At 39.8% G+C, this 22,961-nt stretch overlaps 1 long non-coding RNA gene and 1 other non-coding gene across 2 annotated transcripts; one reads left to right on the top strand and one right to left on the bottom strand.

Annotated features, from left to right (window-relative positions):
• The first annotated feature begins 5,306 nt into the window (after positions 1-5,306).
• On the top strand, positions 5,307-10,071 carry LOC147000662 (uncharacterized). The gene is made up of 3 exons (XR_015045785.1): positions 5,307-5,388; positions 7,092-7,200; positions 9,676-10,071. It is a non-coding gene; the product is annotated as an uncharacterized LOC147000662 (long non-coding RNA).
• Positions 10,072-18,957: 8,886 nt separating this feature from the next.
• LOC115029629 (small nucleolar RNA SNORA17) lies at positions 18,958-19,086 on the bottom strand. The gene has a single exon (XR_003835195.1). It is a non-coding gene; the product is annotated as a small nucleolar RNA SNORA17 (small nucleolar RNA).
• Positions 19,087-22,961: the final 3,875 nt, after the last annotated feature.

The following is a 22,961-nucleotide window of genomic DNA, read 5'->3' on the forward strand; positions in this document are numbered from 1 at the left end:
CTGAAACTCATTAGGATTTTCAATGCCTCAAACCATTGTGGATTTTTGCTGCTCCCCTCTCCCTCCCCCCCACACCAGGCTTATTAAAGAGTACTTTCGTTTTAACAGAGTGAGAGAAGAGTCACAGCCAATTCCTCAACTTCTTTGTTCTAGCTGAGTACTATATGGGAGGTCCTACCAATATCGACCCCCCAGAACTGGGGGTACTACCACCACAAGATCTAAAGCTGTAGCTGCCACCTACTAACCTCCATTTATGGGTCTTTATTTCTTGTGGTGAAATGATGTGCCTTTCCTTGCCCAAATCCCTTCCTGGTGTGTATCAACATTACTTAGTGTCTTCTAATTCAGTCATTTTTTTATAATATGTCTTCTGTAAACATTGAACTTAAAAATCTTATTTATTTACTCCATTATTGTAGCATTTCACAGATTCTAAAAAGTGTAATTCAGTAATTTCTTACCAAATCCTAAATCTGTCTTTTTTAAAAAAAAAATAAAAAAAGAGAATCATGTAGAGTGTCTAAATTGTTTGAGATCACAATATGAGGGGCTAAAAGATGGAGGTCTGTGTGGATCTCTGTGGGAGATGAGTTATTCCTCTGTATATTAGTTTTTGTTGCAGTGATAAAACACCATGATCAAAGCGTCTTAGGTAAGAGCGTTTATTTCAGCTTGCAGTTTTGAGGCAGAGTCCATAATGGCAGGAGGTTACTGGAGCAGGAGGCTGAGAAATCACAACTTCAACTGCAAACAGGTAACACGGAGAACGAACTGAAAGTTAGACAAGGCTTTAAACTCACAGCCCACCCCCAGTGATAGCGCTTCCTCCAGCAGGCACCACCTCCTACAGGTCCCATTACCTTCCCAACAGCACTGGGGACCATATGGTCAGATACACTAACCCACAGGGCTCATTCAAATCACCATAGTCTACTGCAGAAACAGGAAAGCCTGTCTCATTGGAAAACAGAGTGTCTTCAATGAAGCATGCTTCTGAACTAGGTCTGTGATCTCTGTGTGTTATACTTAATGTGGCTAGATTTTCCTAAGACGTCATTAAATGACTGGGTATTTGTGTTCTGGGAGGAGAGAATTTAGCCACTGAATTACCAGTGTTCAGATCACCTTGGCAAGTTGCTTCTGATGGTGCTGGTTACTGGAGTTTGTACAAACTTTTATTTGTTTGTTTGTTTGTTTTATTCCAGACAGGGATTCTCTGTATAGCCCTGGCTGTCCTGGAACTCACTTTGTAGACCAGGCTGGCCTCGAACTCAGAAATCCGCCTGCCTCTGCCTCCCAAGTGCTGGGATTAAAGGCGTGCACCACCACGCCCGGCTCTACACACTTTTTTTGTTTTTTACTTTTACTTCTGGTACTGTACATTAGCCAAAAGGCAATGTGTATACTAGATGAGCTAGCTCTGAGCTACATCCATTGCCCTGTTTGTTTACTTTAGTGGTTTTGGTGTAAGAGTCTTATGTAGGACAATAGCCTTGAGTCCACTAACTAGCCAGGCCCGGCTTTGAACTGATCTGCTACCTCAGCCTCCCAACTGCGAGACCATAAACAGGTATTCAGTACCGTAAGATCATCATTAAGTTGTTCAATCTGGCTTTGACCTTGCAATCTTTCTCACCTCAGCCACCTGGGTAGCTGGGATTCCAATCTTTCTGTCATTGTTCCTAAATTATTCTTGACTCTTTCCCTTCAACAACTTCTGTAGGAGGTGGACATGGTAAAAGTTAAGTGAACAAAGATACCTGGAGTGCAGCTTAGAAATGATTTGCCTGTTAACCTCAACGTGACTTTAACGTGAACTGTGGAGATGAAGTCAGAATTGGACAGCAGTGTCTTAGAATGGGGAAAGCCTGTACATTCAATCTGTATGTTGAATATACATTGCGTGGTTAAGGGCATCCTCTTCTACAGTAACTTTTTGCCAATGTAATAGAGCCCTTTCGGTAATAAGATAACAGTTTTTCTTTCCCAATTGAACCATATGGAATAGCTGATAATGATTTTGATTGATCTAAGCCAAATCCTAGCAATCTTTCCAAGCAAAGATTGTTGTGAGTCTTCATGTGGTTGTTGGGAATTTAATTTAGGATCTCTGCTCATTCTGGTCGGCCCTGCTCACTCCGGCCCAAAGATTTATTTATTATTATAAATAAGTACACTGTAGCTGTCTTCAGACACACCAGAAAAAGTCGTCAGATCTCATTACAGGTGGTTGTGAGCTACCATGTGGTTGCTGGGATTTGAACTTAGGACCTTCAGAAGAGCAGTCAGTGCTCTTACCCTCTGAGCCATCTTGCCAGCCCCTAAGCAGTCTTTTCAGAGGAACCTTCCAGGTAATATTAATCTCCTGTGTTCTAGAACATGCTTCATGGCACTCAGGAAATGCATTTTAAAACTAACTTTACAACTTCAATAATTAAATGATATGGGTAAATATTTTTGTGTACTTCTTTTTGTGTTAAATTTAAGGATAACCATGAGAACACCAAAACTTGGTATAATTAAAAGAAAGAATAATTCTATAATTTCTTTGTTCAGGTAATCTTGAGTACTTACTATTTACATGATATAAATGTTAACATTTGTATCTGGGGCTAGTCGGAACACTCAGCAGATATAAAAGCTTTTCACTGCAAGCACAAGTCTCAAGATCTGAGTTCAAGTCCTGACATCCACGATGGAACAAAATAGCTCACTCCCAAATGTTGTCCCCTAGTTCCACTTGGGTGTCACCACAGAGCACTCAACATTTTACAAACACACACACACACACATACATACACATACACACACACAATTAAAACACTAATTGACTAAAAGATAATGTGAAGGCATTTCAATGCTTAATCTTCCTGTAAACTTTCAATTCAAATGCAAACTTCTTTAAATTTTCAAGTTTTGGAACTTTCTAGCTAAGTAGCCCTTGAAGGTACAAACTGGTATTTTACAGGCAGGATGCTGCATAGCCCTTGACAGATGGGCGGTGTCTTTTGCCCTCCTTTCAACCCTCACGAGGAAATCATGACTCAGAAAAATAATGAAACAAGGACACACGTTTATATGCAGAAATTCTTTTCCTTCATTCACCGGCTCTAATGAGATGATTTTCTCTTAGGTCAAATTGCAGTTAAGTGCCAGTGTCCTATATATTCATTATGTGAGAATTTGCATTCCAAACAGGGTAACAGTGGCTATTTACCCTAGAGAAGTTACCATAATAATTACTTTCATAATCAGATTTATTTTTACTGTTAAGTGAGTTAGATTTTTCTGACATATAAACACTTACATACTTTAGGTAAACGTCTGTAAAGCAAGATCCAGCTTGTATTATTGTATCTTAGAAGAGGTTTAGAAATTCAAAATAGAGTCTGTTTTGTGTTCACATTTTAAAGTTGTTTGCATTACTGAATAATTTGGTCGCCTTTTATCTACTGACTCAGTGTTGGTGGCTCAGGGTGTGAACTTCAGGCCACCTGTCTTGCAGCTTTTGGACTCTTCCCAACCATCCAGCCTTCTGTTCTGTTTGTCTTGGCTTGTCATATGTTTATAAACATCTGTGACTCCCGTGCTCTCTGCTTTTATGGTCCATTGTTTGTTCCATAGATTCTGCTTTTGCTGGTTCAATCTCAAAATGAATCAAGATGCCTGTTCAAAAACTTACAGCTTATTTATTCAAAGGAGTTAGACTGACTTAACTTTTGACAGGTATAGTCATCTCAGAATATTGCCTTATTTCTCCATAACACTCAGGAAATGTATTCTCAAGTCCCATGGAAGGAATGTAAATGATCCTTAAGGAATGTTGGATGAGCTCTTTGAGTGTCTATGACCCCCCCTTCTCACCCCATGGAAGAAAGAATACATTTTACAGGAAAAATCGCTGGACCAGGGTATCCCCTGTAACAGCCTGGTGTAGGGTGAAGTATCCAGCGCAGGAGACAGAAGGATAAACATAGTTGTTTGTCTGTCTCAGCCTGTGTAAGCCCCACTTTTCACACCTGTGATGTTGTATGACTAACATACCTGTTTGAGAATTGAAGATGATTATGTAAATTGCCCATCGTAAAGTAGTCACTTGAAATGTTAATTATGACTAGTTGCAGTATGAGCTACCGGAGCTTATAAAGTTGTTCTCTGCCTAGATTGCACATTATAGCTTTCTAGACAACTTGGGGGGGGGCGGGGGCTGGCTGGCAGAGAGAGCTTAGAAGTTCCAAGTGTGTACTGTTCTTTCAGAGGCTCTGAGCTTGGAACACACATGCCAGAAGACACATCTGCCTCTAACTCCAGTTCTAGGGGATCCAACACTTAACTTCTGGTCTCCATAGCCAGCTTCACCCACATGCAAACACCCAAAACACAAATACACATGCATACACATAATTTTATAGAAGTTGCTGTTGTTCTAGACAATCCAATCTAGTTGATTTGGAAGTGTTTAGGTCATTATAATTTTTTCAAACTTTAAGAAGTGAATCCATCAGGCAACTATGGTAGAAAACTATTTAAAAGTAAGAAATCAAAGGCTGGAGAGATAGCTCGGTGGTTAGGAACACGTACACCCTAGGTCTGTTCCCAGGACCCATATTGGCAGACTCACAACTGCTTCTAACATCTGTTTCAGAGGATCACATACCCTCTTCTGGATTCTACAGGCACTGCACTCAATCTGCACAACTTTACACACATAATTAAAACTATAAAAATTAAAAATAAAATAGTTATAATAAAAATTAAGAAATAAAATTATGTATGTTTTATTCTAAGGTTGTTAGAGACAGTAAGGTAAGCAACGTGAGTAGTGCCTGCTGGAAGTACACCCTCTGCTTCCAGTCCTGTCTGAAGCTACTGACTTGACCCTTTGTGGTCAGCTTCTATTTGCCACACCTTAGGCTTAAAAGGATTAGCACTGAAACCATGGGTGCTGTCTGTCAGGAATGATTGGGAGGAGAAACCAAAGGGCTTTCATTTGCATGTTAGGTAACCAAGCTGAGCAAGGTTCTAGGGAAACAGTTCTGGCTGCCTTCATTGTCCCCTGCCCCCAGCCCTCCTGAGAAGCATAAGCAAAGCTCTTCTGTCTTTCACACGTTCTTGCTTCTAATGCAGCCAATTGTAACAAGACTTAATGTAAATAAGGAGTCTCTGTGATGGTTTGTATATGCCTGGCCCAGGGAGTTGCACCATTAGAAGGGGTGTCCCTGTTCAAGTAGGTGTGGCCTTTTTGGAGTGGGCGTGGCACTGTGGGTGTGAGCTTTAAGACTCTCAGACTTCAGATGAAGATGTAGAACTCTCAGCTCCTCCTGCACCATGCCTGTCTGGATAGTGCCCTATACCTTGATGATAATGGACTGACCCTCTGAACCTGTAAGCCAGCCCCAATTAAATGTTGTCCTTTGTAAGAGTTGCCTTGGTCATAGTGTCTGTTCACAGCAGTAAAACCCTAAGTAAGACAGTTTCTAAAAAGGCTCCACCTAGTCCAGCTTCCCAGACTACCCCATAAAGGAGCTAAAGAAGAGATCATTAAGGAATACTCTAGCTCCCTCTTGGAAACTGTGTCAGGACTCCATTCCCTTCAGTGCTGAAACTCTAAGCTGGCTGCATGAATCTGAGAACAATGAATGTAATTTGATTAGCAGCTAGTGAGACAACTGAATGCTGGCAGTAACATCAGCACAGCGGGTATTAGCAGCCATCAGATGATAGAGCAGAAGTCAGAGTGGGACAGAGGGGCACTTCAGCTACCTTCAATGGGACGAGCAATGCAGTACTAGCCCTGAGTGCCTGATCAGCATCTTGGTTGCATCAGAAGAAAATGCACAGAGTGTGTGACTTCCTAAATTTCTTGGCCCAAGAAAAGCTCAGAGAAGTAAGCAGTTTATAGAAATGACGTCAGTTGTTGTCTCATGTCTTGCATAAGCCTTATAAAAGCACAGTTACAGCCTCTTTAGTCCCTTCCTCCAGGAATACCATAGTTCTCCCATTTGGGGACCCTTCTCAACTTGTGTGTATTTTTCTCCCTTCCTTAATTCTCTTTGATAAAGCTTGTGTCTCCACATCCTTAATCCCTAATGGGAGACAGGGAACTCAAGATCCATTGGCTCAGGTTGACTTTGGTGACCAGTCAAGTGTTGAGTACCTCTGGGCTGAGAAATGGCCTGTTGGCCTTTAAGACCTGCATCAACTGCTTTGGGACATGGGTGGGGCGTGTCTTTACCTAGTGCTCTCCCTGTGGTGGGTGTCAAAACAGGAGGGAGAAGACCTGCTTGCTTTCGCCTCTGTTCTAAATTAAAGCCTCCCCAGTGTCCCGAGACCTCTCCAATCAATTCCTGAAATATAAGCTCCAGGTGCTACGTATACCATATTGTGCCCTTATACATACCTGTGATCAAGTTTGGTTTAAAAATTAGGCAAAGTAACCTTAAATTACCTATTTATAAGAAATTGTCTTCCTATTTACCCCCACCCTCTTGCCTCATTGCTGGTAACTAAAAGGAAAGAAAACATTGAAAATGAGGGATACTAATTTCTGTAGTAGGGCTGTAGTTGGGGGTGATTAGGCCTCTGTCAAGAAGGTGAATATTTTGAGTAATGTGTATTTTATCAAATTCATACTCTTTGCTTAGAACTTGAAAGGAAAGATCATGAAATGAAGTTAATCTCCCCACATGGCAGAAACAGGATGGATTAGCTATGGAATAAATAAAAGTTAGCCTCTGTGTCAGTATTGTGAGTGTTAAATAAGCTATAATGTGTAGAGGGCTTAGGACAGATCCTGAAATACAGGATCCCAATAAAGGCTAACTGTTAAATGGAGGCCTACACAAGCAGGGAAGGAAGTAGCCTTTGACTGGTTTTCGAGTCAGACCACAATGCTTGCAATATTCCAAGCTGCTGTGTACCCTATGGCTGTACTCCAGCACAAGGTTGAGAAGAGCCCTTGGTTTCTAAGAAAGGTTTACCTCAAAATAAACAGGGCTCCAGTACTCAGGTATTTTGTCCATTCACATGTCTCAAAATAGAATAATTTTTGCTTCCTAGCTTACATTTTTATTCTTTTGCTCAAACAGGACCGTGCCAGGATGAGACTTTTGGCCTTTCAGTGCTTGTGCTAACTACCAGTTTGTAATTAAAGCCCAACAACTCCAAACCTCTGCCAGGATAGAACTCATGTAGCAGGTAAATAATTTATTCGTACAGTTTGGGAGGCTAAGAGTTTAAGACCAAAAACCCAGCAAGTTTAGTGTTTGGTAAGGCTGTCCTCTGGTCACAAGATGGCACCTGGAGTTCCTCTAGAGTCCTGCTTACAAAATGCTGTGCGTCCCTGTAAGAGGCCACATACTTAAAATGTGGGTATTGTGAAGAGTTTAGCAACATTGAAAAGTTCCTGAATACTCAACAATCAAAACATACTTTGAAATCAAATGAGAAATAAACGCTAGGTGTTTCTGTCATTGCTGGCCCATGTTACACACCATGTTTCACAGCAACTTCACTTTTAAACACCTATGTAGACTTTCCAACCCCAATAGACAATGCTAGCTCATGCTTCATGATGTACCTGTTAAATTGTACTCACAGACATTGTACTCACAGACATTTCTGCTCTGGTAGAGTACATAACATATAGCTCCAGGCCCATCTCACCAAAATTTTCATCTTTGAACTCTCCAAGACTGAGCTGTGTTTTTCATAGGCTCCCCCAACTCCAATGGACGTGTGCCATATGTGTGAGCAATCTACCTCTTAACGGCTCAATAGAATGAAAAGACATAAATCCTGCCCTCCTCACAATGCACTGGACTGTGAGACCTCAGGCTTCCTCAGAGAATGTCTCTGTCCCAGTTTTCCAGGCTGATTTATCCTCAACACATAGATCTTCTAGGACAGTGGTGAGCTCAGGCCATGGCTTTAACTTATGGTCCAGTTTCTAGACTTTCATCACCGTAATCAAATTACCTGACACAGACAACCTGAAAGAAGAAAATTTTTGTTTAACTAACAGTCTCAGAAGGTTCATTCAATCACAAGACAGCTCACCTCATGGCCTGCTAGAGAGCAGGGAGAAAGGGGGGAAGTCAGTATTCTCTGGTTCTCTCCTTTCCCCCTTTTAATTCTGTCTCAGTCCCCTACTCACAAAATGTAGCATCCACATTCAGAGCATGAAAATTGTTCTAGACAGGACTTTTGGCATGAGTTTTAACACCTCAATTACAACGTAGAGATTCTGATTAAATTATCATCCATTTACTAAATTGTAGTAATTTTTGTCTAACACGTTGTCCCTTCCAGAATTGCTATAAACTCTATGAAATTAGACATTTTAACTGATTTCATTCATAATGTAGTATGGTAGTTTGAATGACATGGCCCCCTGTATGTTTGAATACATGGTTCCCAAGTTGGTGGAACTGTTTGGTAAGGATTACGGGGTGTGGTGTTTTTGGAGGTTGTGTGTGAGCCAGGTTGAGCATTGAGGTTTCAAATGCCATGCTATTTCAGTCTCCCTCTCCTCTCCCCCTCCCTCTCCCCTCCCCCTCTCCCCCTCTCCCCCTCCCCCTTTCCCCCTCCCCCTCTCCCCCTCCCCCTCTCCCCCTCCCCCTCTTCCCCTCTCCCTCTCTCTCTCCCTCTCCCTCTTCCTCTCCCTCTCCTCTCTTCTCCTCTCCTCTCCTCTTCTCTCCCCTCCCCCCTCTTCTCTCCTCTCTCCTGCTGCTGCTTGTGGACCAGATGTAAGCTCTCAGCTACAGGCTCCAGTGCTGTACCTATCTGCCTGCTGCCATGTTCCCTCTGAAACTGCGAGCAAACCTCCAATTAAATGCTTGCTTTTATAAGTTGCTCTGGCCATGGTATTTTTTCATGGCAATAGAAAAGTAAAAGTAACTGAGTCATACAGTGCTTATCCCAGTGCCTGGTATATCTTATAAATGCCTAGATAGTATTACTAAAAGCCACAGAAAGAAATACATATGTCTATATTGTACAAACTTTGACTTTTTCCTACATTAAGTCTGGTGTGATGATTAATCTTTAGTATCAGCTTGGCTGGATTTAGAGTGCCCTAGGAGACTGAGTTATACCTTTACGTATGAAAGCATCTATGAGGGGGGTCCTAGGGTTCATTAAATGAATGAAAGCAGAGGCTGTACTCTGAATATGGGTACCATTATTTTGTGAGTTGAGGACCTAGACAGAATAAAAAGGGAGAAAGGAGAGAACCAGAAAATACTAACTTTCTCCTTTCTCCCTGCTTTCTGGTTGACCATGATATAAGTTTTCTTGTCATGATTGAATGAAACCTCTGAAGCTATGAGTTAAACTAAATTTTTCTTCTTTAATGTTGTCTGTGTCAGCTAATTTGATTATGGTGATGAAAGGCTAGGTAATATCTATTTTTTCAGATGTTATCTATGTACTATTTTATCTATTGTTAAATTATAGACATAGCTATTTGTGTAGATATATTTATGTACATACATATATGTATAATTGTTGGATTGTGAGTTTTTTTTTTATTTCATCAGTCTTTGAATGAGTAAATGTCTATTTCCTTGTGTGTATATACTTCTATATAGGGTCTACACATTTAAATATAAAGTCAATTCTACTAGTTTTGTGTCATTATGGGCAAAATTAAGGGTTTATTTTATGTTCCAGGTTCTGTAGTCCATCACTGAGAAGTCAAAGCAAGGACTCAAGATATAAACTTGATGGAGAAACCTAGAGGAATCCAAGTTACTATTTGCTCAACCAGCTTATTTATATAGTTCAGACCCAGCTCCTTAGGGGTAATATCTCCCATCATGGGCTGGACTCTTCTATGCCAAGTGGCAATCAATAAAATGCCATACAGACAAGCACACAGGCCAATCTGATGAAGGTACTTCTTTAATGAGGTCCCCTCTTCCTACACCTTCAAGTGAGGTGTGTAAAGTTGAAGAGCAAGGTTAGCCATTACAGTTGCATAGTTAAAAAATAAATTAGAGGGCAAGTATTCTAGAGAATAAAGTTCAACCTACTCTTCCCTTAGTTAATTACATTTAATGAACCACAGAAAACCTCTAACACTTTCTTTCCACTTTTAGAGTGTTATGTTTTTAAGAGTGTTTCCTCATTAAACACTTGGTCTTCAGTTGCCGCTGCAGTTTTGAGAACTTTTTGAAAGTTTAAGTAAGATGTAGCTGGAAGGAGGTCACTGACGCCAGGCACTATGGAGGACAATCAGTGGAGAATTCACGACATTTCTCACTCTGCTTGCCTATAATGAGGTTCAAAAGCTTCTATACTCTATGTTCCTACTGACTAATTAATGTCTTGCCAGACACTCGGAACCAAGTAGCCATATACTGAACAACCAAACTGCGAGACAAATTAAATAATAATTCCCTAAGTTTTTTTTTTTTTATCAAGTATTTGGTTAGAGCAGTTAAAAAATTTACAATCCTGTGCTTACTTTATCCTAGTGATGACAAAGGAGGCAAAAAAGCTGTTTTTTTTATTGTTTTTCTTTTCATGTTAATTCTAGGAGTTTATAAAGAATTAGCACCACATAGACCCACAACTCTCTATAAAGTTGTGCTTCACAACATCCAGTGATTTTTTTTTAAATAGAATATTGTGGATTTTTAAATCGCAATCAGTTTTCCTTTATTTCACATGGTTAGAATTATTCCTTATCGGATAGAGTATCAAACAGCTTGCACCTATAAGCAATGACCGCGTATGACTCATTGCTCCCAACACATCATGCAAAGTTGAAAATAGTCGCTTTTCCACGCTTGTACTTCCGTACCCGGATCTGCCCTTCTTGGAATTCCTTAAACAGGAGCATCTAGTTTTTGTTTGTTTCCTGGAATCAACTCAGCACCACAAACGCAACATAAAATTGTAACAAAATGAAGAAGGTAATTTAGACTAAATAAAAATTTGGTTTATGATCAATAAAATTGAAGTGGATTGTGTCCAATATTTTGATCATGGTCACACCACCTTTACAGAAATAGAATACAACTCTGTGTAGCTTATAAAATTTTCTCTTTAAATTAATACATTGAATTATTATTATTATTATCACTATTAAAATTACTATTTTAATTTTATCATGAGCATGTATATACTTACATCATGAATTAATTAAAGTTTCTCTCCTAAGCTTTTTGGTCACTTTTGACCTGATTCTAAAAAATTCAACTGACAGAGTGAAAATTTGTTCAAATCAGTATATTTTGTAGTCTATAACAAGTATTTAACTTATTTCAATTGTATACTAATTTAAATGTAACAGTTTTAAACTTTGGGTTTTTTGTTTTGTTTTTGTTGTTTTTTCTTTTATTTTTACTGACTATAGGTACTAAAAATAAGGCATGATGACAGAAAGTAGTTTACAATGCAAAGTTATTTCCAAATAGTTGGTGGGGTTACACAGGAGGAAAAAGAACTAATTGCTATTAGGTTTCTTTACTTTTCAGATGTTAAATTTTCCTTTAGAAAAATTCTCCTATTTTGAATATTTAAAATTTATTATTTTTTTAAAAAACCAATGTATTCTTCTCCCCCTCCCCCTCCTGCTCTCCCCCTCTCCCTCTCCCTCTCCCCCTCTCCCTCTCTCCCTCTCCCTCTCTCCCTCTCCCCCTCCCCCTCTTTCCCCTCCCCCTCCCCCTCCCTCGCCCTCTCTCCCTCTCCCCCTCCCCCTCCCCCTTCCTCTCTCCCTCTCCCTCTCTCCCTCTCCCTCTCTCCCTCTCCCTCTCTCCCTCTCCCCCTCCCCCTTCCTCTCTCCCTCTCTCCCTCTCCCTCTCTCTCTCCCTCTCCCCCTCCACCTCCCCTCTCCCTCTCCCTCTCCTCTCCCTCTCCCTCTCCCTCTCCCTCTCCCTCTCCCTCTCCCTCTCCCTCTCCCTCTCCCTCTCCCTCTCCCTCTCCCTCTCCCTCTCCCTCTCCCTCTCCCTCTCCCTCTCCCTCTCCCTCTCCCTCTCCCTCTCCCTCTCCCTCTCCCTCTCCCTCTCCCCCTCCCTCTCCCCTCCCTCTCCCTCCCCCTTCTTCTCTTTCCCTTCCTCTCTGTCTCTGTCTCTCTCCCCATGTGTGTGTCCATCTGTATGTCTGTGTGTCTGTGTTGGGGGTATGCCACTTATGTGCAGGTGCTTACAATGACTAGAAGAGGTGACAGAGCCAATGGCACTGTAGTTACAGGTAGTTGCCAACTGCTTGGCTTGGGTACTGGGAAACTAAAATATAGTCCTCTGGCAGAGCAGTAAACACTATTACCCACTGGGCCATGCCTCCAGCCTCACATGCTGTGTGATGTGGACCCTTTTCCCTTTAAGGCATCTACTGCTACTCTCCTTGAAATTAGGCAAAATACTGTGACTGCCCCAACATGTGAAGTGAAACACAAGTGATATTATGAACTAGCTATTAGCTTCTACAACTAGGTCTCCAAAACATGTGCCTCACTTTGACCTCTTTACTATTTTCTTTCTTGGAGCTAAGCAGTCACGATATAAGTAAATCCAGGTGTATTCATATCCTAGGACCACCATAGCCACAAATTACTTAAATAAAAGATTTCTTATTTTATAATTCTGGAGGCTGAAATCTGAACTGAAGTTAAGGGCAGGGCCATGTTCTCTTTCATTGGCTGAGCTAAGTCCTTGGTTCCTTTCTAGTTTCTAATTTTTGTGCATCATTCTGGTCCTCCATCTTTACATGATAGTCTACCCATATCTCTGTGCTATCTTCTGTTTTTGAGTATCTGTCACACGCACATGTGTGCGTGTGCATACACACACACAAACACATAATTTTAGAAGTTAGATAATATTTTACATGGACTAAAATAACAAACTACACTCTCAGTAAAGGTTCTGTCTGTCTTCCCAACCCCTTATTCACACTCAGCTGTTCTTTCTTTCTTTCTTTCTTTCTTTCTTTCTTTCTTTCTTTCTTTCTTTCTTTCTTTCTTTCTTTCTTTCTTTCTTTCTTTCTTTCTTTCTTTCCTTCCTTCCTTCCTTCCTTCCTTCCTTCCTTCCTTCCTTCCTTCCTTCCTTCCTTCCTTCCTTCCTTCCTTCCTTCTTTCTTTCTTTCTTTCTTTCTTTCTTTCTTTCTTTCTTTCTGACACATTTATTTAGTGTCATGATCAGACTATTACATTTAGCAATCAACAGTACAGGTTTAAAAGAACAAGTCTACCTAAACATTCTTGTTTGGCGCTGGAGAGATGGCTCAGCTGTTAAGTGAGGGTGCTATTTAAAGGCATGATGAGACTAGTGGCTTTTAGTAAGTGGTTGCAACTTTTCCAGAAGACAAGAGTTAGTTTCCAGCACCCATGTCAGGTGAGTCGCAGCTCAGTAGGTAAGGGGGCTTGCCAGGAAGCCTGACCATCTGAGTTCAGTCTCTAAGACTTATGTGGTTAAAGAGAGGAACTGACCCCTCAGGTTGCCCTTCGGTTTCCACACGTGCCAAGACATGGTGCAGCCCACGTGTGAACACAGAAAACAGAAATAAAGATGTAATTAAAAAAAAAAAAAGCTTTCTTAAAGAATCCAAATCCATTGTTTTTATAATGGCTCCTAAAGCTGAAAACCATTTCAAAGCACTATACATGTCACGAGGTGAATAAAACTCACTATCTTAAGAAAAAAAAAAAAACTGTCTGTGACTCAAACTCCAGAGGACCCAGTGCTGCTTTCTAGGCTCTGCAGAGACATGCACATATGTGACATGCATTGACACATACACATACACAAACATTGAAAAAAATACCTTCAAATTGCTTTATTGAAAAAGTAGTTGATACAATATATTTTGATCATGCTTTTCCTTCCTCAGCTTCTCAGCTTCAGATCCCCCCACATCCAGAGTCATCCAAGTTTATATTCTTCTCTTTCTCTCTCTTTCAAAAGCAAATAAGAAACAAAAGCAAAAATAAGAAGCACAAAAGAACCCCACAAAAACAAAAAATCAAAACAGACAGGCAACAAACCAGCTCTCAACTGCTGTTTGTTTGTTTGTTTGTTTGTTTTTTCTCCACACACATGAGTATTACCCGTGTTACAGCTAGGACCTGCCAGTACTGTGTGCAGCTGAGCCCACGGGTTATGTGTTATAACATGTAGCTTCCCTGCTTCTCTGCTTCATCTCTGTTGTTGGGTTTGGGCAGTAATTAGAGCCTTTGCCGTGACTGTATCAGCTCTTGCTTCAGGAACCACCATAGCGTGTTGGGTTCTGGCTTCGCAAAGTATTTCCCTCCGTTTTGAATGTCATGTAACACTCACTGAGTTCTAGTCACATTGCACAACTTCAGGTTCTGTGATGATGGAAAGAGAAAAACCAAACCAAGTCAAACCAGATTATTTCAGATAAGCCCTCCCTGCAGTTCATTAGCCACTTGTTTCATCACTTCTTTAAATAGCACCCTTTGTCTCACCTCTTAGGAAGCTGCACCGACAAGTTCAGCCCAACTCACTGCCAAGAAACCTGAAATTTTCCACCAACATTTTTTTTTTTTTTTTTTTTTTTTTTTTTTTTTGCTTACAATTGCAAATGTTGAAGACTACCAGAAGTACCTTGGGAAGATACAGGCAAACCTCTTCTTTTTCAGTTTTCTGAAACGATTGCTGCCTTTATAATCTTACAGTTTCAGGTTGCTATATCCAGGAACAATATTAAGGGTGAATGAACGTCTAAAATCTGTAATGTGAATTGCTTTTCTTTCAGTGTCTTCTGTCGTCTTCGAATCCCATGGCATAAAAGCACTTACAAGCCTTCCCATGTGGCAGTAACTCCCAAGTTTCATACTGATGCTTTATTTCATTTCTGATTCTCTTTTGCTAAGAGAAATTTCCCTAACATGGTATTAGAAGTCTACAAGACCACCTTGAAATTCTGTTCCTTGCTAATCTAACTTATTTAACCTATAAGGATTGTTTAGTACTCAAATTTCAACCTTGTGTCATTGTATATGGTAATAAACAGTTTTATTTAATTTGTATTGGGACAAATCACATAATCAAAAAAAATTTTCCAAAGCCTCCATTACTACAAGTTTGCTCATCCACTCTCTGGTGTATCTAGCCTTGTCACATGCAGAGCTGATGCAGGGACTGCTCTTTCTTCTCATGCCTACTACTCTGCAATGTAAAGGAAGACTTCAAAGATATTACCCACCCAAAAGTAGAAGTTTAAGGGCAAAACTTACAGAAAGTGTAGAAAATACATGCTTTAAAAGTTAATATTTTTAATAAAAAGAGTTAACTTGTTTCTCACCTGGATTTTCCTGAAGAGACCAGTGGTTTGCCTAAAGGATGTCAGCTTTGAAATCAGATCTGGAAATCAATGCTGCTCCTCTTGAACATTTTAGGAGAACATTTCTAGAAAGTGATCAGTGGCAAGATTCATTTCATGAGTAAAAAGTGGTTTTAATATTTAAACTAATTCTAAGTGGATTTACTTGGTATTGATGCCAGATTACAGTCTGGGAAACCCAGTGTTCTCAACAGTGCTGACATAGTGAATTGAAATACTGTGTCCTTGTAGACCAGGAGATTAAAGCAATTGCTCAACACTTAACAGTATGAGGGTCTTGGACTTAGTGTCCATTTATCTGATTTTCTCTTATTTACTCTTATCATTAATCTGCATGTAAAGTACAAAGTGAGGAGAAACAATTGTATAGTTAAGGATGGTGAAGGTTCACTGAGGCACTGAGAGATACAGCAGGAGAGAGTGGAGAAGATGCAGGGTCAAATGTTGGAAGAGACCCCCTTCCCCATGATTGCTCATATTATCAATGTTTTACTTTGGGTGTGGATTATCATGTTAGATGTGGACACTCATTATTATTTACATTATCATAATTTTATGTATTTGTCTTTTGTACTGGCTATTTTTGTGCGTCAACTTGATACAAGCTGGAGTTATCACAGAGAAAGCCCTCCCTTGAGGAAATGCCTCCATGAGATCCAGCTTTAGGGCCCATTGTGGGTGGTGCCATCTCTGGGCTGGTAGTCCTGGGTTCTATAAGAAAGCAAGCTGAGCAAGCCAGGGGAGGTAAGCCAGTAAGTAACATCCCTCCATGGCCTCTGCATCAGCTCCTGCTTCCTGACCTGCTTGAATTCCAGTCCTGACTTCCTTGGTGATGAACAGCAATGTGGAAGTGTAAACTGAATAAACCATTTCCTCTTAATTTGCTACTTGGTCATGATGTTTTGTGTGGAAATTTAAACTCCGACTAAGACACCTTCTAACCAACAAAATTGAATATATTTGTGCTCTATGTTATATTTTAGTATGTGTAATTTGAAATGACTCAATGAGTCAATCTAGCTTATGATTATATTTATTATATTTATTGCCTTACAATGATTATTTTTTATGGGGAAGAAATTCAAAATCAAATCTCTTTGTACGTTCCAAATATGTACTTCATTGCTATATGTTCACCATAATGCACAAGAAAATAAGCAACATTATTTTTTTTTTTGGACCTGAGATTTTGTGTCATTTAGCCAATATCTCTCCAGCTTTTTCTGCCTTTCAGTTCTTGGTCTTTTATCCAGTGAGTTGGATAGAAGTTCTAATTATAAGTCACACAATAGTTGTCTTCCAATTGCTCATAGTCTGTAACACAATGTCCTCCAACTTCACAAATAAATGTGGCAAATGACCATATTCTTTTGAAGACTTAATAATCCTGCTTTGTTTTTACATACCACTCTTTCTTTGCTGGTTATGTGTGTACAGATATTTTATAAGTTGCTGATCTCATTTCTTGCATGCAAGTGTATATTCCACTTTCAGAGAGGAATTGCTGAATTATCTGTCTTTTGCTATTTTTCTTTTTTTAAATGAAAGTTTTCTTTCATTAAAAATTGATATTCTTTTCTCAAATAATATATTTCAATTACAGTTTCTCATCTGACTACTACACCCAGTTATTCTGTTCTTCCTCTGTGATATGGGTCTACCTCCTTTCTGTCCCTCATTCAAAAACAAAGAGAAAAGGCTCTGCTTTTCTGTGCAAGCCGTTGATCCCATCAAAATCAGACATATCTCTTTGGCTTTGAGGACGTCTGATCTACATGGTGAGTTTCAGCACAGTCAGAACAACCCAGAGACACTGTTTCAAAACAATAACAATAAAAAATAGAACAACAACAACAACAACAACCACACAGCAAACAGGTATCTACAGGATAATAATAAAATAAATAAAACAAAGACACACTTATCAGAATAGAATAAAACTAAAGGAAAAGGCACCAGCTTGACTTCTCAATGTTCAATGAGTTGTGTAGGTGTTTTCAGCAGTGGGGCCTTGCCATCAGTTTGTGGAGAGCAAGCTATTGTCTTGGTAACAGCTTCTGTTGTTATGGGTCTCATAGGATCGCTTTGGCCAAAATTTCATTGTATGTAACCCAATTAACAGTACTAGAAGCTTCATTTCATTACAAGAGATGGCCAGTTGGTGCTCTGTCTCCCCTATTATTGGGCAAGCCATCAATATGATAGATGTTGGGGTGAGCCAATTCAAAGCCCTGAATCTGGGCCTGAGAAGTATCTGAGCTGGTCAGCTGCTGGCTATTCTATTTTCATGGCCTTTGGGCTGGCTCACCTCCAACATCCTGCAACCGGGGTCATCTTTACTCTACCTTGATGCCCAGGCAAGGTACAAGACCTGCTCTCCCAAGGGTTGCAGCCAGTGCAGGACAGAGCCAGATCTCCCACTCTCGTGACCTCAGGGCCAGATGATCTACTTGCCATAGATGGCAAGGGACAAGGGAGGAAAAGAGAGTATCTCTCTCTCATCTGTGCCACCATATAGCATACAGAGGCAGGGTCAGTGCTCCTCCATTCATGCCTTTTGGGGTAGCTTACCAGGGCCAGCTCCACTGTGCTGCCCAGTGAAGGTATGCTGTGTAGGGTCTGCTCTCCTGATTGCTGCAGCAGTGAGGGGCAGGGCCAGCCCCTGTAATGGCAAGGGGTGAGAGTGAGGGATGGCATATCTCTCTCTTGCTCATGCTGCCACTTGGTAGACAAGTTGCAGGGCCAGCTCTCCCATGCTCACGCCCTTGACTCAGCTCTACTGCGTGGGGCCTAGGTAAGGTGCAGAGCCTGCTCTCTTGAGTGCTTTACCTGGTGAGGGACAAGGACAACTCTCCTGCTCTCAGGAACACAGGTGGCAAGGTGGGAGGAAGGTGCCATCATGCAGGAGGTGAGTGGCAGGGCCAGCTCTCTCACACTCACACCCTGGCTACCTGCAACTCCCACAATGTGCGTGTGGGATAAGGGGAGCGCTCTCTCTTCTCTACTGCAGCTAGCTACCAGCAAGATAAGTTCTCCTGTTATCATGCTTCCAGAGCCGGCTCTCCCAGGAAGCCCAGGTGAGGGGTGGGGCCATCTCTACAGTCCTCAGACATTAATGTGTTCTTCAAGGACCAGGGAAGTCTTCCTAGCCTTTGTTGGTAACAGACGTGTGCTGCTGCAGGGCCATGGAACCAGATGTGGCTCCTGGTGACAGCATAGGCCAGGATCCCACCATAGACCCAGGTAGTGTCACCAGCTACTTATATCAGGCTGTTCCTCACTAACTTTGAGTCTCTAGTTCTGTTTCTCTTCATTGTGCCCACAACCTCTGTTTCTCTTTCTATTCCATTTCTCCATCACTTACTCGCTCCTCTTAGTGGCAACCAGGGTCTTTGGATGTCTGGGTTCATCTCAGGAGTGGTCTCAGGAGTGCTATGCCCCACTTGTGCATTAAGGCAGCAGACAGGCCATCTCCACCATCTCATGCAAGGTACATCTGTCTAGGGCTCACTCCTGCCCAGGGACTGAGGTTCCAGGAATGGTTCTTCTAATCTCCAGCTTGCTTCTCACCCTTGGAGCCCACCCAGGCCTGCAAAGCAGCAAACTTGTGGTTGTCTCATGCTTGTTCTTTTCAGGGAGTGTTGTGTTAGGCTACTAATCATTCAGATGTTCACAGGTCAGAACACTGGGTGTAGTTGTAGCCTCTCTCTTCTCTGCCACCTACTGACGCACTTGTAACACAGCAGCCACAACAATGACTCTAGGGACAGATTCAACAGTGATTTCTATAAAAGTTTGCATTCCCTCCAGTAATGGAGGAATGTTCCCTTTGCTCCACATTTTCTACAGCGAGAACTGTTATTTGTTTTATTGATCTTAGACATTCTGATGCAGATAAGATGAAATATCAAAGTAGTTTTGATTTGCATTTCCCTGCTGACTGAGGATGTTGGTCATTTCTTTGAATGCTTTTTAGCCATTTGTGGGTTTTTTTGTTGTTGTTGTTTTTGTTTTTGTTTGAGACTTTCCTGTGTATATCTGCACCCCATTTTAAAATCGGGTTTTTTACTTTGTTGATATCTAGGGTTTTTTTTTTTTTTTTTTTTTTTTTTTTTTTTTTTTTTGCATTCTTTATTTTGGGCATTATCCTTCTATCAGACGAGTAGTTGATGAAAATCCTTTCCTATCCTGTGGAGTTGCAGCTTTGTTGGAATGATGGCCTTTGTCACAGAGAGAAGCTTTTCAGTTTCATAAGATCCCATTTATTAATTGTTGATTTTAGTGCCTGTGTTAATAGTATGCTGCTTAGCAAGTCTTTTCTTATGCTTATGAGTTCAAGGCTAGTCCCCATTTTCTCTTCTATTAGGTTCAGTATATCCAGTTTTATGTTAAGGTCTTTGGTCTATTTTGAATTGAGTCTTATGCAGGGTGATAATTATGGATCTATTTGAGTTGTCCTTTGTACACCTGTCCTGTTTGACCAGCACCATTTGTTGAAGATGCTGTCATTTTTTTTCACCCAATTCATATCTCTGGCTTCTTTATCAATATTCAGATGCCTATATGTGTGAATTTATGTCTGTCTGGGTTCTCAATTAGAACCCACTGACCGATGTGTTAGTTTTTATGCCAATACCATGATGCTTTTATTATTACAGCTCTTCAGTACAGTTTGAAACTGGGGATAGTGATACCTCCAGCAGGTCTTTATTGTTCAGGATTGTTTCAACTGTCCTGAGTTGTTTGTCCTTGAATTTTTTTTTCAAGAATTGTACAGGAATTTTGATGTGGATTGCATTGAATCTGTAATTGCTTTTTGTAGGATGGCCATTTTTCCAATCCTACTGATACATTAGCACATGAAATTCTTTCATCTTCTGATATCTTCAGTTTTTTTCCATCAGTGTCCTAAAGTTTTTTTTTTTTAAATAACACAAGAATTTCAATTGCTTGGTAAACGATACTCCAATATATTGTATATTATATTGTGAAAGGTGTGTTTCACTGATTTTTCCACTGTCCATTTGTCATTTGAACATAAAAAGACTACTGATTTTTGTGAGTTAATATTGTACCCAGTTACTTTGTTAAATGTTTTTTGTCTGCTGTAGGAGGAGTTTCCTGATGAATTTCTAGGATCATTTATGTATAATATCTTATCATCTGCAGATAAAGATATTCTTATGTTTTCTTTTCAATTTGTATGGCCTTGATCTCTTTCTGTTGTCTAGCTCCAGTAAAGTCTTAAGTACTATATATGTTGAATAGGTACAAAGAGAGTGAACAACTTTGTCTTGTTCCTAATTTTAGTGTACTTGCTTGGAGTTTCTTTCCATTTAAGTTGGTGTGTTGAGGTATGCCCCTTGTATCCCTAATCTCTCTAGGACTTTTACCATGAAGACGACTTTGATGTTTTCAAAGGCCTTTTCTGAATCTAATGAGATGATCATGTCTTTTATGTTTTTCAGTTTGTTTACATGGTGAATTACATTTATTTATTTACATATGTTGAACCATTTCTTTATCTCTGGATCATGGTGGATAATCTTTTTGATGCATTCTTGGGATTTATTTGCAAGTATATTATTGAGAAGTTTTGCATTTGTATTCATAAGTGACATTGGGCTGTAGTTATCTTTGTTGGGTCTTTGTGTATCAGGGTAACAGTGGTTTTAATAAAACAAACTGGGCAATGTTGCCTCTGTTTCTAGTTCGTGGAATAATTTGAGAAGTATTGACATTAATTCTTCTTTGAAGGTCTGGTGGAATTCTGCACTAAACCCATGTAGCCCTTTTCTTCCTTTTTTTTTCTTTCTCTTTTTTTTGGGGGGGGGTTGGGCTATTTTCAGCTACTGTTCCTATTTCACTAGGGATTAATTATAAATCGATTTAAATTGCATATCTGATCATGATTTAACTCTGGTAAGTGGTAGGCATTGAGAAAATTGTCCATTTCTTTTAGATTTTCCAAGTTGGTGGAATACAGATTGTAAAAGTATGTCCTTAGGATTCTCTGGATTTCTCCAGTGTCTATTGTTATGTTTTCCTTTTTCATCTCTAATTTTCTTAATTTGGATATTCTGTCTTTACCTTTTAGCTCATTTGAAAAAGGGTTTTCAATCTCATTGAATTTATTTAAGGAATCTTTGTTTCCTTTATTATTTTTCTTTTTGTTGTTGTTTCTGTTTACTGATTTCAGTTCTGAGTCTGATTATTTCATTGTTTTGCTATCTACTTCCTTTGAATGTGACTTATTCTTTTTTGCATTAGAGCTTCCAGGTGTGCTGTTAAGTTCCTAGTATGAAATCTCTGAATTCTTTTACTTTATTTTTTAAAATGTAAGCTGTTAGTGGCCTGAACTTGCCTCTTAGGTCAGCCTTCATTATGCCCCACAAGTTTGGATATGTTGTGCATTCATTTTCATTCAATTCTATGAAGTCTTAACTTTCTTTTTGAATTTCCGTCTTGACCCATTTTTCATTCAATAGTAAGTTGTTCTTTTCCCAAGTGTTTGTAAAGTTTTTATTGTTTCTATAAAACTGTATCATTCAATTTTATTATATTGCATTGTTATGCAGCTTCAATCCTGGTGGTCAGATGAAGAGTGTTATCACAATTTTCTTGTATTTGCTGAGACTTCCTTTGTATATGACTGTATGGCCAGTTTTAGAGAAAGTTCCATGAGGAGTTGAAAGAAAGGTTTGTTTTGTTTTGTTTGTGTTTGGGTGAAATGTTCTGTAAATATGTTAAGTTCATTTGGTTATAACATCAGTAAGCTCCAGCATTTCTCTGTTCAGATTTTATCTGAATGGACTGTCCACTTCAAGAATGTGGCATTGAAATCTCCCAGTATCAATGAGTGAGGGTCAATATGTGACTTAATGTGTTACTGGAGTGTTTCTTTCATGAACTTGGGTGCCCTTGTATTTGGTGCATAGATGTTATTATGTATGTTCTTCTCTATCTCTTCTGACTAGTTTTGGCTTAAAAACCTATTTTTTTCAGATATTAAAATTGCTATATCAGCTTGCTTCTTAGGTCCATATGCTTGAAATACCTTTAATTTTCCACTCTTTTATTCTGAAGTGATGTCTATCCTTGATACTAAAGTGTGTTACTTGGATGCAACAAAAGATTTTGCATTAATTCCATTAGTTTGCATTGTTTTATTGTAGAATTAGATATTAATGAGCTGTGTTTGTTGATTCATGTTATTTTGTTGTTGGGTGTGCTTTTCCTCCTTTGTATTTTTGGTCTGGGTTGTGTTTTCTTAGGTGTGGTTAACCTCTTCAGGTTAGGTTTTCCTTCTAGTGCTTTTGGTAGGGGTGGATTTTTAGCTAAATATTGCTTAAATATAGTATTGTTATGGATTTCCCATTGTGCTTGAAAGTTTTTCCAGGGACAGTAATCCATACAATGGCTGGGCATCTGTGGTCTCTTAGTGTCTGTAAAACATCTGTCCAGGATCTTCTGACTTTTAGTGTCTCCACTGAGCGAGAAGTTTAGTGTTATTCTCATAGGTCTTCCTTTATATATTTCTTGGTCATTTTCCCCCTTACAGATCCTATTTTGTTGTTGTTTTTGTTCTGTACATATAGTGGTTTGATTATTATGTACTGCTCCAATCTATTTGGTGTTTTGTATGC

The sequence above is a fragment of the Mus caroli genome, unplaced genomic scaffold (genome assembly GCF_978045245.1).
Source record: "Mus caroli unplaced genomic scaffold, Mus_caroli_1 scaffold_17, whole genome shotgun sequence".
Classification (NCBI taxonomy): domain Eukaryota; kingdom Metazoa; phylum Chordata; class Mammalia; order Rodentia; family Muridae; genus Mus; species Mus caroli.